This window comes from Ambystoma mexicanum, chromosome 4p (genome assembly GCF_040938575.1).
Source record: "Ambystoma mexicanum isolate Mex_15411 chromosome 4p, UKY_AmexF1_1, whole genome shotgun sequence".
Taxonomy (NCBI): domain Eukaryota; kingdom Metazoa; phylum Chordata; class Amphibia; order Caudata; family Ambystomatidae; genus Ambystoma; species Ambystoma mexicanum.
In genome coordinates, this window is record NC_090927.1 from 53,900,049 (window position 1) to 53,918,998 (window position 18,950).

Here is an 18,950-nt window from a genome sequence, read left to right on the forward strand (position 1 = left end):
CGGGCTGGGGGCACACCCTCCACTGGGCCACGAGCCCAAGTATCTGCTCCCCCACTGCTCTTTCCCTGTGCCTTGCAAGGTTATTTCCCAGGCTGCCTGTTCATCCACATCCATACAAGTCCTCCCATGGGGTATGTTGTGAAACGGGCCCCTGCGCTTCCCAGGTTCAGAGCTCCTCTCTCGTATCTCAGGCAGAAATCACCGGCCTCCCGGCGGCGCCGCCATAGCCCCCCAGGGCGCCAGCTCAGAGGAGCTTTTCAAGGGCTACCCTGAGCTGTCGTGGTGGGAGAAGTGTACTTTTGAAATTAAATACACTTGCGGGAGCGGGCGCATTTAACAACAATAGGTTTCTGCCACCCTATTGAGATAATAACCTCCCCGCTGCAACGCGGAAGCGGAGCGTTTTACACTAGAATAGGGCGCTGATGCTTGCATCAGCGTCCTATTGCAGTGATTAACTCCCTGCTCCGGCGCGGGAGTGGGGAGAAAATCATCTTAATAGGGTCCTTCTCCCACCACCGAAAAGAAACATTTGGTGTCTCCAGCTCTGCCCACCCACTCCAATTGACATGGGGTGCGACGGGGGTGGTGCCAAATTGTTCTTTTTCTGCCCGGGGCGCTGTCACCACTAAGGCTGGCACTTCCCGCCAGCCTCAACTCCTCTCGTGGGAGCCCACCTAATCCGGCCCCCAGGCCCTGTGGCGTCCTCCCCATCGCTCCTCCACTTCGGCCCGCTCACCATGCTCTACCGGGGCTGCCAAGGTCCTCCGCCACCTCCTCCCGCAGCCTGGACTTGTCGACCAGCTCACAGGGCACCGCATCGGAGGTCCGCCTCCCAGCCCGCTCTGATTTTGGTGTCGGGTGCCGCCTCCCAAACTGTGGGGGGGGACTCACCCCTGTTAGCGCTGCAGCCTTGACAGAGCTGGAAGTTCAGGCTGCCATCTTGCCTGTGCCCCCTGGTGGCCTCCAACCTCACAAATTTTAAAGTCTACGATCAAGCTTTCAGTCTTTCAAAAAGTAACAAATACCTCTCAAAAAACCCAATACAACAGAAACCACCTTTAAAACACCTTTGGAGAATCCTTATCTAATCCCTTCACTTCAGACTTCCCCTCTCCCCATCCATGAAAGAAACAGCAGATATTCAATATCACAAGTCTGAAATGGAGTGATTGAAATATATAATTTACTCAGTAAAACACTGCATCTGAACTGAGAAATGTATCTCAATTCCTCAATTTGGTCAATTCTGAACCTAAAAATAAATTGAAATAACTAGGAAAAGTGGCTCATCAATGAGTACGTTTATATTTTAAAAAAACTCTACATTGATTAACTAATTGATAAATACTTTGTTTTGTGGAGCAACAGACTAAATTCAACGTTGACATCGGAGAATTTATGAACTATGCTAAACTATCAAGAGCACTCAATGTTAATCCCCAACAATCGCAAAGCCTATACAGAATCTACTAAACAGAAATGAACTATGGGGACAGTGCATTGCACAAAGCAATTAAAATCAAAAAGCCACTTCAATGCCAATTACAAACCCTTGTAACGTAGAACTGGGGGAAAACTAAGGCAGTGATCTCAGCACACAAGAATGGTCAGAGATTTGTGTAATAGAATTTCCAACATCTCAAAGGTGGCAAACATTACTTATAAAAGCAGGAATTCAAATTGGTGGGAGCTATTTAAATCCTGCTTTTAGCCTAAAAGAACTTCTTTAGTTTGACACCAACAACGACTTTTGCCTTGCCAGCCCAACTGGCGCCATACAAACGTACCTACATTATATCACCTTAACTCTGTCTTCCAGAATGTGTACAGGCAACATTAAGACACGTCTAGAAACCACTTAAAAGCAAAACCGGTCATATACAATAGACAAAAAGTTATAGTTTGCATCTAATGCGAAAGTTAGATTTTTGACATTTTATATAATAGCTTTTCATTCCGCAGAGGAAAACCCTGCTTACTAATGGTAAACTAATTAGATCTTCATTGTAATCTCAAAATAGTACACAGGGCCCCATGGAGATCAGAAAAACTATACAAGGTGAAAATTAGATGGGACTCTAACTGCTGGAGATACAAAAAACTGTGAGAAACAACTAAACACATGCTATTTTACTATGCAGACCTTAACAAGCTTTAGGCTCAAGTTAAGAACTGTCCTTTAAGGATTCTGAGGGAACTCTTGAGACACCTGGACATCTCGATACCTAAAACAAGGGATTTCACCCCTCTGGAAAGATGGCAAACCCAACATCATTCTTCTTAGTTCGAGACCTCCAGATGTGCACAATTGAATCAAACATGGCATTGCTTTCAAGATGTTCTGGAAACAATGCTGTACTCCTAATCCATAAAACAAAATCAGTCATAGAAGGTTACAAAACACCAATCTGATGATACCTAGATGTATCTGAGCGTGGAAAGGAGTCTGGACCAATTCGAGATTCTAGGTTACTATCTGGGCAGATTGTATGTGTCACAACTGGGTCTGACTCAATGTGGTTAGACTTATCTCTGGGCTCAAACTTTGCACTTACCTCTAGCAAATGGTGAGTGATAATTGTCTCTCTGTGAGTAAGAAATGAAGGGCTTGTTGCATGTGGAGAATTAAAGGGCCAAGTGACTTTTCTTGCTCGCTAGTAGCTTGTAATTTGAAATGCATAGCTCAAATGTCTAAAGCTGATTTACCTGACATAGCTAATTTACCTAGGTGGAATTATATCTGTTAGATCTCTGCCTCTGAGACGATCCCTACATGGCTTCTTTGGCCCTACCTGGCTGCCTAAGCATAGGGTGAGGAACTTGGGTTTGTCTTTGATGCAGATTTAGTTCTGAAATCACAGGTGTTGGCTACTGTAAAATCTGTTTTTTTCCAATTTCTCAGATTAAAACAACTCATCTGTTGCCTCGCAAAATGTGACAGATCCATTGTTGGTGTTATGTTAATCGTAATCAGTTGGATTATTGCAATTGCCTCTATGCCAGTATTCAGTCTATTTAATGCAGGCTGCAGATTGACCAGAACACTGCAATTAGACTTGTTTTTAGGGTGCAGAAGTGGGACTATGTCTCTGTATTTAGACAATCTCTCCACTGACGCCCAGTCTGTAAATGTACTACTTTTACCTTAGATAGTCTTGTGTTTAAATCTCTACATAACCTAGCACCTAACTACACAGCAGAATCAATTCATGGCTATGTCACAGGAAGCATCCTTTGTTCATCGCAGGACTTTTTATGATCTGCTCTTTCAAGCAGAAGGGAGTCATAGGTGAAGGTTTCAGTGATTAGGGTCCTTCCCTCTGGCCTTCCTCCCTCTGCGCTATTCCCCTGAAGAACTGGTGCTTTGAGTGATCCCCTTTCTCCCTTATTCACTGAACAATCCCTTTCCTTATCTTGGCTTTCATTGGCTGCTGTATTGTTATATGATGAGCGGAACCTTTAGTTTGTATTCCTTTATTCAACTTGATCATAGACTTCACTTATTGCCTGTCTTAACCCCTGATGAAGGTTCCAACATGCAGATACTTATCAGTCACTCAAACAGTAAACAATCCTTCCTTCCTACTCCACAGATCCCTAACCATGTCAAACCAATAGAGATTTCATAATGCTCTTATTCTAAACATGATAACCTACCAGACCAATGGCCCTAACACTTGTTGACACTGTATGAATGTATCAGCCTTATAGTACTCATAGGTAAAGTTCCCAATATATGCCCCATTTGTTTTCAACTTTCATTTCTTCACTCCTCTTATTTGCCAAATGTTCCTCTCTTCTTTTATGTCCATATAATACTCTTGCTAGTTATGTTGTTAGATGACATACAAAACAGAATGGCAGATATGGTTAAACGACAGTTACGATAGGCCAATGAAATGAATGAGAAAACAAAAAGATACCATTATGATAAGTATGCTCAACAAGGCTAAAATAGAAAAGCGATAATAGGGCATTCTGTGTAACGTAAGAAAGCCATTTAAAATTGTCATGGTAACATTGATACTGTTTTTCAAGTTACTATCTACTTAACTTTTTTATAATACACATGTATTTTATGATTGCTCTCTAGCTCTAAAATTCAATAAAACGTACTTAAGCAATAAGCCCCGAGCCGGGGGGGCTTTACCGAGTCAGCTAAAGCCCCGGGGCCAATAGTTACATAGTTACTTAACGAAGGCCTCAGGCATTCGGTAATGCCCGTGCGGCAAGGGGCTTATTGCTAGTAGTATCCCGGCCTGCAAGACCGGGGTACTAATAGCATTGTTTTTCTGTTCCGAAACGTAGTGTTTCGGAATAGAAAAAAAGTCCCAAAGAAATGGCCACTGGGGAAGGGAAAAAGGAGTCAATTTTCCCTTTCCATGGCAGCCATTGGGAGCGGAAGCACTGGGGACAGAAGTGTTCCCTGCGCGTTCGCTCTCAAAAAAGGGCCAAAAAGAAAGTAAGTGGGGATGGGAGGGCGGGGAGGGGATTGTTTGATGTGGGGACGGGGCAAGAGAACACTTACCTGAATCCCCAGCAGGGGAAGATGGCAGCCTCCAGTTGTGTGGTGGACTCGGAACGGGGATAACCCTGTTCCGAGCCACCTCCTTGGCTGAGGGGCTGCAACACCTCTCCCGCCCACCGCCGGGGATATGAAGGAAGTTGAAGATTCGAGGGATTCTGCATCGGGTAAAGCCCCGGCGAGGGCCAATCAGATTGCATGTAACAAACTGATAGTCTCTCGCTTGGTACTAATAAACTAAAAAGAAAAGAAATGGGGAATGTTAGGGGCAAGGCAAATATGAGGAAAGAAAGCAGACAGTTAAGTCTCCCCTCTGTTCCTACCCACTCGGCTGGACACACTCTCGATGCCTTTATCCACACTGATCTTTTGCCCTCTATCCCACTCACCACACCGCTCTCCTGGTCAGACCACTCCCTCCTCTCCTCTTACCTGGGCCCTCACAGCCCTCTGACCGCACCTCCCCCAGCTCTGCCAACCTCATTCACGGATATCCACCCGGTGAACCTTCGCATCCACCTTCATCCTCCCGCTCCTCGCGCCACAGACTTTACCTCTGACTCTGCTCTCAGCAACCTCCATCTCACCATCACAAACACTCAACATCTCGACATTCTTGCCGCAGTCATGAGGATCCGCATGAAACATACCACAAAGTTTAACACCTGTTATGACTCTGATCTAGCAGTCCTGAAACGCAAGTGAAGAGTAGCCGAGCGGATGTGGCAGACATTGTGCGCCTCCTCAGACAAACTGGCCTGGCACCTTCTCCAAAGGCAATATCTTCACTCTATTCGCTCCAAAAAGATGGCCCACATCCAGGCTCACACCTCTGGAGCATCCAACAACACGGCTGAACTCTTTAAAATCTGCAAGGAACTAAGCAATCCTTCTGCGGTCCCCACCTCACCTCCTCCCTCCCAGGCCCTCTGCACTGGCCTGAGCATCCTTCTTCCTCCCTTTCCACCTCCTCTCCCATCCTCTCTTCCCCCTGCCGCCCCTGGCCTCCAACAGCCATACTCTCCTCCTTCTCTCCTATCACATTTGAGGAGGTATCTAGGGTTGTCTGCTCTATGAAGGTCACCTCCAAACGGATCGCCCGTTCTTCCAGCACTATTAAGGACAACATCAGCGCTCTTGCCCCTGCACTTGCTGATTCCTGCAATCACTCTGTTGCCTCTGGGTCCATCCACTCTTCCCTCAAGCATTCCCTTATGCGCCCCTTCCTGAAAAAGCCTTCTATTGACCCCTCATGTCTGGCTAACTATCGCCCCATCTCTATCACTCACTTCGTTGGGAAAATCATGGAGAAACTCGGCTTCCCCCAACTGACTCAGCATACTGAGCCAGTTGGTTGTCTACACAACCATCAATCTGGTTTCCGAGCATCCAGAGTCACAGAAACTTCTCTCCCGAACACCCGTGAAGAACTGCTTGCATCTCTTAACTCTAACTCACCTGCTGTTCTCATTCTACTTTACCTGTCCTCTGCATTTGACACGGTTAACCACTACATCCTCATAAAACAGCTGACCTCCTTCCTCACTGACTGCCCCTGCCAGGTTATCCTGGGCTCCTTCTCCTCCCCTACCTCTATTTCCACCTGTGGCGTTCCCCAGGGCTCCAACCTTTTGCCCTGGCTCTTTAACTTCAATCTCGCCCGCTTGTTCACCTTATTTCCACTTTCTCCCTTCACTTCCAGTGTTATGCAGACAACATTCAACTCTTCTTCTAACTGCCGTCTGATCCTCTCTCTACTTTCTCCACCAGTCCTGAATGCCTATCTGCTATCCAGTCCTGGTGTGCCTCTAATGATGTCTCCATAAATGCCAGCAAGACTGAGAACATTCCTATTAGGACTCTGGCCCCTTCTTTCTTCCCCTCACTCTGGCCACCCTCTACGGGCTCTCCCCCTGTTGTAATGTATGTCTTGTTCTGGTCCTGTCCTTCTGGCCATGAATGCATGCTGGTAGAATGTTGGTGAGTGTTATGATTGGCAGCTTAGGAGAATGGGTGGGTGTACTGTGTGTCTACTTACCTGTGATATCACAGAGAGTAACAGGAACTGTATATCTGTACAATAAGGATACCCTGGAACTACAGCAGAGGCTCCATGGCTGGTCTATGTGTGGGCTATTCAGTACAACTTCCTCAATACAACATTGGCGATATGTTTAATGTAAAAACCCTCAAAGGAAGCAAAGAGAGTACAGGAATGGACAGCAGCAATCAGCAATAAGGAGAGCTGTGGGGGTGGGGGGTAGCCAAGACAGTCACTCACCTTCCCCCCACCCCCAATGGTTCAATACACCCATCCTCACCCAGCATAGATGTCGGGGCTTAGTGGGTGTTAGGCCCCAACAGCCATCCCTCACTGAACAGGAACCGTGCCCCTTTTGCTAAGTGCAGTGACACCCCATGGAGGCCAGGGAGAACACAGGCTCCTGGTGGGGTGGCGTCAGAGTATACCCGTTACCAAAGTGAAACCAACTAGCTGCTTTGAACTTCCCAAAAAAAAAAAAAAGGTGAAATATCATGGAAAACAAGGAGCGCTAACGTGACTTGTAGGCTTCCAATACACCCGCTGCAAAAGTTCTTGTTTCCCTTAACTGCTCCTGTGCTGTGGCCATGACAACAGTTGGAAGCGCCTCCCAAATGGCGTGGCAGAGTCAGGTGTCATTAGAGGGAGCAGCACCTAGGGAGTTTGCTGCAGTGCGCCACAGTGCAGTGCATGGGGGACCGCTGCAGGGGGGAGAAAGGAGATCGCCTGAGCAGGTCACTGTGTGCTGAAACGGGTCGTGGGAGTAACGTGGAGGGGCTCCCCAATGGTCTGTGCCTGCCAGCAGAGCATTTGGCTAACAGCGCGTTGCAGAGGCCTGGAAGATCTTTGCACTCCAACGCCTGCTTTCTAATGATGTTGCCAAGTATCTAATGGCGCCACGTTGCGTTGCCTGGTAACGTGTGCTTCCAGCCTAGGACTGCAAGCCCTTTGAGGAAAGGCACCAGCAGCGTGCCCAAGTTCACCCCACGCTCGGAGTGTTTACAAGGAAAAAAAGATGAGGAAATAGACAGCGAGGCTTTTTCTACAATAAAGGAGAATGAAGCACCGTTTCATTTGCTCCCTTTGTCTACACTGTGCTTACAACAGCAGTGAGAAATGGATGGATAGCGTTTTCTTCTCCCAGGGACAGATAAAATAACATTGTGAGCTAAGTGGGGAAAATGCTTTAAAATGCAATATAGAGGACAAAAGAGCTGTGTTGTTGAAAAAAGTGTGATTATGGTGCAAGAGTGTTTTGTTTGAATTGTCAACCTGCCATCATTTTTGGTGAAAGTTCACGATCAAGGTCAAGTGTTATGATTATATGAGACACTGGATGTGTATAGTGGTCAATGCCATTGTGAGAGGCATAGGAAATAAATGATCATTGTGAGAAGTTTAAAAAATATATATTATGCTCTGGTTATCGTACTCTGCCATGAGGGAGTGCGGAGTGGGAAGGACGGTTTTGAAAGTGATTTGGGATCAAATTGTTTTTGTATGAACTTGTTTGGCCGTTGTCATGTCATAGTTGAGTTTAATGTTGTGGCCTACCATTTTTCCAATTATATGATTGTGATGAGCCGAAAAGAACTTGCAGCTCGAAGCGCGACCAGCCAGGACCACTATGAATACAAAGGTATGGGGGACGTGGGTAAGAAAACGACCACAGTCGCCCAGCCCACGTCCACTCTGATAATAAGAGCAGAGAAGAAGCACGAACCGTTGAGAACGAGAACGGAGTCTGCTGTTATTACAATGCAAACTCCAGATCCCAGCATGCAAGTTTACCCCAGACAAGTGCCGATCGGGAAAATGAAGGCCCACACAGCCCTACACAAAATCGGCACATACACTCACCTTATGTCCGGAGGGAGAGGGGCACAGGATCAGGCGACTCACAAAGGGAGATGGGAGAAGGGGCATCAAGGAACCTGGCGAGAAGGCGTGGTGGGGATTGGGATCAGGCGGAAGGAAAGTGGAGACGCCTGCAGAGGGAGAGGTCAAAGCCGGCACCACTAACCCGTGAGCGGCCGGCTGTTCCCTTTCCCGGGCTGGAAGCTAGCGAGAGGACTGGACTGAGGACTCTGAAGGCTCCGAGCGGCCATACTAAGACGAAGAGAGGCCGGCCCAGGCAGGAATGAATTGCCACACGGGACGCCAACACCCGAGAAACCTTTTGTTAGCGGCGACATTCTCTGAAATCAGCAGAACGCCCACAGATCCACGCGCTGCGAAGCCGGCGTAAGTGTGCAGAAAGCGCTGAGACACGGCTACCCTCAGCAGCGTCTGGAAAAACACCGGGACGCTACCGCACACACGAAGGAGAAGAAAGCCTGTCTTGTTCTTCCTAAGTTCAAGAACTCTGAATTGGTTTTCTTTATTTTCTCATTGCCGCGCTTACCGAACTCGCTGTGCAGCCACCGAAGGCTGCACATCACTCGAGAAACCAGCTGAAGATACGGCAGCTGGGGGGAACATTTAGTTTATGTTGAGGCATTCCTGTGTGTGTAATATCCTTCAATAAACCAATTTTGCACTATCCACTGTGTCCGGTCTGCTACATAACAGTGGGGGCAGCGGTGCGACTCGCAGAAAGCCCCAGCAGTAGTGCAACATAGAGGCAGTTATTAAGGCACTCGCTGATGGACAAGAGCAATTGCAGCAGCTACTTCAGGTGCAGGGACACCAGGCCCAGGCAGAATGACAAGCCTTGCAGCAAGCCCTACAGATCCAGAGTGCGGCCCAGGACCAGGGCAGAGAGGCTCTAAGGATATTAGGGGAGGCAGTGGCTGCCAGCAGAACCCAACCGGCCATTCCTCCGACCATTTTGCAGAAATTCCAATCCGGGAATGATCCCAACTTCTTTTTTGTTAATTTTGAACAAATTGCTAGAGCCGCCCAATGGCCCCAGGAAAGATGGGCTTTCTTCCTTGCCCCCTTGCTCACTGGGGTCATGCAAGGGGCATACCAAGACGCAAATCCCACTGGGGATAACACCGTATGGAGAGCTCAAAAACCCACCCTGGAACTGCTGGGGAATGGATGAGGAATCCTACAGGATTAAGTTACGAGAACCCTGCCTAAAACCAGGAGAGAGCCTGCGGCAGTTCTTTTACAGAATCCAAGATCTCACAGAGAAGTGGCTACGACCAAGCACAGTCACCAGAGGACAGATAAGAGATAAGGTCAAGCAGAACAGTTTGTGGAAGCGCTGCCAAGCCCGATTCAGAGATGAGTGAGACAGTACCACCACCTGACCTTGCCAGAAGCAACTGATGTGGCCATTGCGTATCAAAAAGCAGGTACACCCCGATCCTTTATGGTACCACCAGTAAAGCAAATGACAGAACAGACTACTGATCACCAAGGACCTTACAGGATGACCCCCATAGAGCCAAAAGATAGGCTGGAACCATGTGCTACCGTTATGGGGGGCTTACCGAGACCCCAAGCCCCGCAATGTTTAGAGTGTGGGGAGTGGGGCCATATAGCCCGATTTTGCTCCAAAAAGCCTAGAGCCGAACCTATGGAAATTGGGACACTACAAACACAAGAAAACCAAAGAAAAAGATTGCCCTACGTGATCAAAGTAACCGTGGATGGACGTCCAGCCCGGGCTATGATAGACAGCGGGAGCAACCAGACAGCCATGCAGGCCCATGTGAGCAGTACGGAAGACGACAAGGTGAGGAAAATAGTGATGAAATGTGTGCATGGGGATGTGAAGGAGTATGCCACAAGGGACATTACCTTAGGTATAAAGGGTGAACAGGTTCCCATAAGGGCAGCAGTCATTCCCACACTCCCCGCACCCATACTAATAGGCACAGACATACCCACATTCGAAAAGTGGTTCCAAGAGGACCCATATGTGGGGGAAGAGCTGGAAAGGACATCAAAAAAGGTACCTCTATCAGGGCACAAAGAAGAAAAGTCAAGACAGAAAGACAAAAGACATGTAAAAACATAGCCATTGTGAATTGGAAGGTGGAAGAACACTTACCCTCCTTCCGTACAGAAACAGGGTTGGATGATACCCTTAAAAGGGCCAGAGAACAAGCCCAAAGCCCTTCGAATTCCAACGTCAAAACACCATACTTTAAAGAAAAACAGGGCCTACTCTATCAAGTGATCTTGGGTCCAAATAATCAGGAAAAAGAACAATTGCTGGTGCCACAATCATATAGAAAGAACTTGGTACAGTTGGCACACAACCACACTACGGAGGGTCATTTAGCTGAGCATATGCCCATCAAGAGGCTGCTACAGAACTATTATTGGCCAGGAATCTATGCTGAGGTAACAAGGTATTACCAAGAATGTGCCACTTGTCAGAAAACCAGTACTCATATTCCCCCTAGAGCAGCACCCTTGCAAAAAATGCCAATAATACGTGAACCATTCCAAAGAATAGGGATGGACATTGTGGGGCCTCTGGAACCAAGCAGCCGTGGATACAAGTACCTCCTCGTTGTGGTGGATTACGCTACAAGATATCCAGAGGCTTTTCCATTGAGAGGAACATCAGCCAAGCTTGTTTGTGATGTATTACTTCCATATTTTGCAAGAGTGGGGATTCCCCAAGAAATCATTACCGATCCGGGAAGCAACTTCATGTCAGTCGTGATGCGAGAAGTATGCAAAACCCTGGAAATTTCCCATCTAAAAACCTTGGTTTATCATCCACAAACTGATGGACTAGTGGAGATGCATAATCAGATGATCAAAAAGATGATACGCTGAGCCACCAGTCCCACCGGACTGCGATGGGATAGGGCCCTGCCATGGGTCTTGATGGTATTACTGGACACCCCACAATCATCCACAGGGTTTTCACCCTTTGAATTGTTATTTGGAAGGCAACCCAGGTCAATACTAGGAAAATGAAAAGAAACATGGGAAAAGCAAGAGGAAACAAACCTCAGCGATTATGTGAATGACTTACAGGAACATCTTGGGAAACTGCAGGCATACGCACAGGAGAATCTCGGACGTGCACAAACCCAACAAGAGAAATATTACGATAAAGGGGCCAGACTCTGATCCCTAAATGTAGGAGACAAGGTTTTGGTCCTGTTACCCATCACGGCCAATAAAATTCTGGCACAATGGAACGGGCCCTATCAAATAACAAATGTGTTGGGTCCAGTCAATTATGAAGTGACACAGCCTGATAGACAAGTGAAAACCCAGAATTATCACAAACATGCTACTATTATGGAAAGAGGGCTCTCCAGTTCTTTGTACATCCACCTCCGAACTGTCAGCAAGTGAGCAGTCCATTCCCAACCATCCTAGTACCCTACAAGATGTAATGCTGGGTGAGAATCTGAAGGAGGTACAGATAACAGAACTGTTTGATAAACTGGCAATGGTAGCGGGAGTGTTCTCCGGACTGCCAGGGAGAACAAAATTGGTTTCACATCACATCAAAACAGAACCTGGAGAAATAGTGAGACTCTGACCTTATAAAATGCCATAGGCCAAAAGAGGTGATGTAGCTCGAGAAATCAATAGCATGCTGCAAATGGGCATCATTATCCCTTCTAAAAGTGCATGGTGTTCTCCAGTGGTATTAGTTCCCAAACCAGATGGTACCACCAGGTTCTGCATGGACTTCAGGCAACTAAATATGATATCTCAGTTTGAAGCCTACCCTATGCTACGAATTGATGAGTTGCTTGAAAAACTGGGGTCTGCCTCTTATTTAAGCACATTGGACCTAACAAAAGGGTATTGGCAGATCCCTCTAAATCCAGAGGTTGAGGAAAACAATGCATTTTCCACTCCCCAGGGGCTGTTTCAATTTACAGTGTTGCCCTTTGGATTGCATGGGGCACCAGCCACCTTCCAGTACCTGATGGACCAGATATTACAACTGCATAACCAATATGCGGCCGCATACCTGGATGACACTGTGATTTACAGTAAAACCTAGGAGGTACACTTAACGCATCTCCTGGAAGTGGCAAACCCTCCAAAGAGCCAGGCTACATATCAATCCCAAAAAAACCAAACTGGCCGCCGAAACCACCAAATATTTGGGATATTCAGTGGGGAAGGGATTGATAACCCTGTTACTAGACAAGTTGCAAGCCCTGCAGAGACTACAACCCCCCACCACCCACAAAGGAATACAGGTCTTTTTGGGATTTGTGGGTTATTACCGTAGGTTTATTCCTCACTTTTTCCACCATGGCGGCACCGTTAACAGACACCCTTAAAACCAACCGGGCCCTAGTGATCATGCCAGAAGCCACGCAGGCATTCCATACATTGATACAAATGATTTCGAAAAGACCTTTGCTTCATTGTGACGATTTTTCTCAACCCTTTTTTCTGCAAGCAGACGCCTCAGGGTGTGGGCTGGGAGTGGTTCTGTCTCAGGGAACCGAGGAGGACCTACGTCCCATTGCCTTTTTAAGCTGAAAGTTACTACCTCATGAGCTGCCGTATTCAAATTCAACCCTGGAAAAGGAATGCCTGGCCATAAAATAGGCAGTAGAGACACTGTGATACTACCTATTGGGTAGAACCTTTACCATATTTACGGATCATGCACCGTTATGATGGTTATCTGTACAGAAAGACTCTAACCATAGGGTCCTTCGCTGGTTTCTAACCCTACAGCCTTTCAGTTTTGTCACTGTTCACAAGCCAGGAAAATACCAAGTAGTGGCTGACTACCTTTCTCTGGGTTTAGACCAGCCGAATGGCTGGGTCCTTTGAGGGGAGTTTGTGATGAGACACCGAAAGGTCTGACCCGAAAAGAACTTGCAGCTCGAAGCCCGACCAGCCAGGACCACTATGAATACAAAGGTATGGAGGACGTGGGTAAGAAAACGACCACAGTCGCCCAACCTACGTCCACTCTGAAAATAGGCCCAGGGAAGAAGCACGAACCGTTGAGAACAAGAACGGAGTCTGATGTTATTACAATGCAAACTACGGATCGCAGCATGCAAGTTTACCCCAGACAAGTACCGATCGGGAAAATGAAGACCCACGAAGCCCGTACACAAAATAGGCATATACACTCACCTTATGTCCGGAGTGCGGGGTGAACAGGATCAGGGGACTCACAAAAGGGAGATGGGAGAAGGGGTGGTGCAGTGGTGGAAAGGGCATCAGGGAACCTCAGCGAGAAGGCATGGTGGGTATTGGAATCAGGAGGAAGGAAAGTGGAGACACCTGGAGAGGGGAGAGGTAGCGGACGGGAGAGGTCAAAACAGGCACTAATCTGTGATTGGTTGGTTGTTCACTTTTTCCGGGGTGGAAGCTAGCGAGAGGAATGGATTGAGGACTCTGAAGACTACAAGTGGGCATATTAAGACGAATGGGGGCCGGCCCAGGAAAAGTCTGTACCCGCGTCTGAATTGCCACATGGTACGCCAACACCCGAGAAACATTTTGTTAGCGGTGACATTCTCTGAAATCGGAACGCTCATGGATCCACGGGCTCCGAAGCCGGCGTAAGCATGCAGAAAGCACTGAGACGCTGCAACCCTTGCGCCGGTTCCCTCAGCGTCTGGAAAAACACTGGGACGCTACCGCACACAAGCATTTCTTTTTCTTCCTAAGTTCAAGAACTCTGAATTGGTTTTCTTTATTTTTCCATTGCCGCGCTTACCAAACTCGCTGTACAACCACCGAAGGCTGCAAATCACCCGAGAAACCAGCTGAAGATACGGCAGGTGGGGGAACATTTTGTTTATGTTGAGACATTCCTGTGCGTGTATAATCCTTCAATAAACCAATTACCTTGCACTGTCACTGTGTCCGGTCTGGTACATAGCAATGATATGGCATCTTTTGCCTAACCCCCTCATGATTTTGTTGTGTTCTAGGGTTGCTTACCGGATTACAGAAGGGTAAAGAATGTTCTCTACGATAACGTTTGAAATTGGAAATAAAAGAGAAAAAGTGCACCTGTTTGTTAAAGTATCGGGTGCCCAGGTTTATTTAGGGTAAGCTAACTGACTGTCTCACTCAAGGGAACATGAACAGCAGCAGTGGACCGTGGAATTGTTCTGGACTTCCCTTTTTCGAGGAAGCGATTTGTGCACATAAAAAAGGAGAAAAGAGGGATCATCTTGTTTTTGATGAATCCTGGATATTTATTTGCATGATTCCTATTGTATTTTAGTTTGCTTGCAGATCTGTGTATATCTTATAGGTTAACTTGTTTTATTTACAGTTAGTTATATGGTGCTACCAGAAGCACTTCAAATGTTAATTTGTCATGTTTTGTTGTTTGTTGTGCATGTGGTGAAGGTCTGATCTATCCCGTGGTGCAGTGGGATGTTTGTTGCGCAGTGAGGATTTAGTGCAGTGTTGTGAGGGCTCAGTGTGTGATGAGAGTTTCCTGTGGTTTACATTCTGGATGGGTATTGCTGATTTGGGTGATGAGTGGAGACGATTGCGTATTTTTGAGCCTTTGTGTGCGAGGGTGGAAGTTGACGGACTACGGGTCCCTTCTTTTGGTGTTGGTCTTGGATATAGGGAGCACCACTCTCCTTGTGTGTTAGTGTGTGGATGTTGGTGGTTTGGTTGTTCTCCCAGGTGCTGCATCCATGGGTAGAGATGCATCCTTGTCCGGTGGTTGGGCAATCTGTAGTTCCCTCCCCTGTTATGTCTTCCCTTTTGTTAGAGGTTATTTGGTTTACTGGTTGTGTCCCTTGTGATCGGTTTGTGCCAGGGTGTGGCAGGCTCTGTATTCTGTGGGTGGTAGTCCTGGATGGATGGAGTTTGATTCTGTTGGATTAATGATTTGTGTCTGTACATCTGAGAGTGTGTTGTGGAGTCACTGGGTGTGCATGTTGCTTCTTTTGGTGTATGACTTTGTGTATGAAGGGAGATGTTGTAATGTATAAATGTATGTCTTGTTCTCGTCCTGTTCTGCTAGCCATGAATGCATGCTTGTAAAATGTTGGTGAGTGTTATGATTGGCAGCTCAGGAGAATGTTGGGTGAGTGTTGTGTCTGAATGTTCCATATGTGTCAGTTGGGGCCTGAGCTGCTGATGTGAGGATGGCCGGTGGGTGTACTGCGTGTCTACATACCTGTGATATAACAGAGAGTGTACTGGAACTGTAGATATGTAGATATATACAATAAAGATACCCCGAAACTACAGCAGAGGCTCCATGGCTGGTCTGTGTGACCTCTACTGTACAGCTTCCTTATTACAACACGCCCTTCTCCCTCATCTAAAGCCAGAAACCTTGGAATAATCTTCGACTCTAGAGCTCTGGTGCTCTCAAGGGCGACTACTGCAACAGCCTCTTTCTTAATCTGCCCTCTTCCTCCCTCCACCCCCTCCAGTTTACCTAGAATAGGATTGCAAGACTTATCCTTGGCCTCAAGCCCATGGATCGTATCTCTCCAGCCCTAAAATCTCTCCACTGGCTCCTGGTTGCTGCAAGGATCAAATTCAAATCCCTCTGCATCATCCATAAGGCTGCCTGGGGCCTGGGACCATGCTACCTACAACTTGCTCTCACCAAATACTCTCCCTCCAGATCTTTACGTTCCTCCGGCTCCAACTCTCCGCATGTCAAGCGCTTTGCTAAGCAGCGAGCTGGTGGCCGATCTCTTTCCTCGGCTGGCTCCCTCTACTGGAACAGCCTCCCCCTTCCTTTCTGTCTTGAGCCGGATCTCCTAAAATTACAGAAACTCTGCAAGACTTTCCTCTTCACCTCCTCCTTCCCCCTCTCCCTCCTGTGCTAAACCCCACAGTCGCCGAGATTGGTGGTCTGAGCCCTTATGTGTCATTCTGGGTCCTGTCCTTCCATCCAATCATCAGAGCCTCCTCCCCCAGCACTTGCCTTTGAGTACCCACTAGCCTCCGTTACCCTTCAGGCCTGCACTTATTCATTGACAGTGACCACCCTCCATATGATCTCTACCAGGCACTTCCCGTTGATTGAACCTGACTCTCTAGCACTCTCCTCCCCCCAGTGGATCCCCCAGTATTTACCCCCTGTAGCTGTCCCTTCTCTCTCTGAACTTGCACGATCTGAATGCTCACAAAGTCTAGTGGGACCTCCTCTGTCTTTGGTTCATCAGTGTCATTTGCCTTTTTCCCCTGTTCCCTCCTCTTTCCCTTGGGCGCTTTGAAACAGTTTCTTGATGTATAAGCACCTTACAAAGGCACAGTAAATTAAATAAAATAAAGTGCCATAATGAATTGTGTGAGCCAGATATGTGGAATTATGTGGAGTCAGAGAACTGTGGGGACCACAGGAGGCAGGGCAAACATGAGGGAATGAAGGTGGGTGGACAAAAGAGAGGGAATGCAGAAGGTGTGATAAGAGTGTGGGAAAGAAGGGAACATGTGTGGGTATGGCTGGTGTGCAACATAAGCCTGGGAATGAAGGGAGTGAAAACAAAGTGTGTGAATGAATGGGACAAACCAGTAGGCAAAGGGCCACAAATGGTGGGGCAGGACAGAGGGATAGGAACAAAGGGGGTATGCCCTAAATGTAAGTATGGAAAGGGGAATATAAAAGCGCGGAATGGAATAGATTGAAACAGAGTTGCAGGGATGAAGTGTGCGTTACATAAATTGACAAGACGTTTATGATGTTAATCACTTCTTACAAGAAACCTCATTTTGAACAAGAGCGATAAATGAAAAATCTTGGTGTTTATTTTACCTCCAGGAGTTGTTTCCTCCTCCTGAAGATGCCTTGTGTATAAGGATTGGCAACCACAGAAAATATGCGTATTTGATATCCCTGACAGCTCCTCACATCTGTCGTGTGCAGCTGCTCAATCTAAAATGTCATTAGATGTTCCTGCTCCTCACAAAAGGAATGATATTGAAATAATCTGGGTAGGTCCAGAGAGTTGGAATCAGTGCCTTGGGGAAACATGTTGTTCGCAGTTCTGGCTCCTCAGAAACACAATTGATGCGTAGGAAGTTTGAATGCCCCAGGAGTTCCTCCAGAGCACAAAGTGTCCCAGGTATATTCTCAGACCATAAGACTATACCAGAGCGGGTAGAAAGACTGATGCGCAGCAGGTCAAATGCTACAGGAGCCCCTCCATAGAGCGCAAAGTGTACGAGGTATATTGTCAGATCCCAAGGCTATACCAGAGCAGGTTCAATGTTTAGGAAGGATCCTAAAACGTGGAATCAGCGCCTTGGGAGAACATATTCTTCATGATAGTGGTTGCTAAGAAACACAACTGATGCGCAGCAAGGTCAAATGCTACAGGAGCCCCTCCAGAGAGCGCAAAGTGTCCCAGGTATATTCTCAGATCCCAAGGCTATACCAGAGCGGGTAGAACGTCTAGGAAGGATCGTAAGATGTAGAATCAATGCCTTGGGAGAACATGTTCTTCATGATACTGTTTGCTCAGAAACAACTGATGCGCGGGCAGGTTGAATTCCCCCAGGGAGGGTTAACTGCCCTAGGAATATTCTTAGACCCTGATTCCACACCAGGAGGGATGACATATCTTGGATGAAACCTCAGAGTGGGGTGAGTGGCTGGAAACCTTTACATTGTCCTCAGAGGTCCCGGGGGCGAGGAATATCCCCGAGTCCATGGAAGAGTGCTCCTTAGTCTACTATTCCCCCACAGGCAATGAATCTACAGCATAGAGATCCTCATTTTAGGAACCCAAATCAGGTGTGATATGGTCCAAACAGTTGAGCACAGCAGGAGTTGAGAGGGTGTAATATCTCCAGCTCATCCCCACCATGGAAGTCCACACAGGTGGGAGCTGAAGCGTCCCAGAGAGATGCCCAGACCGTGGAGAGGGGCAGTGCCAGGCTCAGGCTGACTAGGAGGGCATGGGCGTGATGAAGCACTACTGCGCATCTGGAAGCAGCGTCCAGGAGAGAGAGAGAGATGCTGCTATTTGGCGGGGGCGCCTTCCCTCGCCAGAGCTAGGCAGGGATGAGAGCAGCCCGGCAGCCCAAGAGAGGCTGCAGCCGCCGCAGCTCACACGCCGTGTTTACCTTCTCCAGCCTGGAATCTGCTGCGCGGGAGACACGCACGCGCTGGCTACCCACAATGCCGCGCGCCTGCAGCTCGCCCTGTCCGCCATGTGCAGCGGGGCGCGAGTGCTGCGCATGCGCGCGCGCGCGCGCGCAGGCCGTTGGGTCGTCTGAGCAACGCGCGCTCTTTTCTTTTCAAAATGAACGACCTCATTAAGAAATCTGTTGGTCGTGAAGATTCTAAGGAACTATTGTGAAATTGTGAAAGTGCAAAGCGCGAGTATCAGTTTTGCATAGGAATGCATCATTATATCTCATCAAAACTTGACGTTGTACCCGGCCCATAGATCATGTTTTTAAACAAAACGCCACTTTCTCGGCAATATACTTCAAGAGACTGTTTTTCTTTTTTCTTATAACACTTCTATG

The 18,950-nt window shown here is 47.6% G+C and overlaps 1 protein-coding gene across 2 annotated transcripts in view; it reads right to left on the reverse strand.

Annotated features, from left to right (window-relative positions):
• The window catches only part of LOC138452984 (uncharacterized protein KIAA1958-like), a 451,039-nt gene extending 432,429 nt beyond the window's left edge, over window positions 1–18,610 (reverse strand). The window contains exon 1 of one of the 2 annotated variants that reach the window (XM_069605360.1): window positions 17,230–18,610. The gene's annotated coding sequence lies outside the window, so the exon portion shown is untranslated. The remainder of the gene's footprint in view (window positions 1–17,229) is intronic. The other variant, XM_069605359.1, reaches the window with a different exon arrangement.
• Window positions 18,611–18,950: the final 340 nt, after the last annotated feature.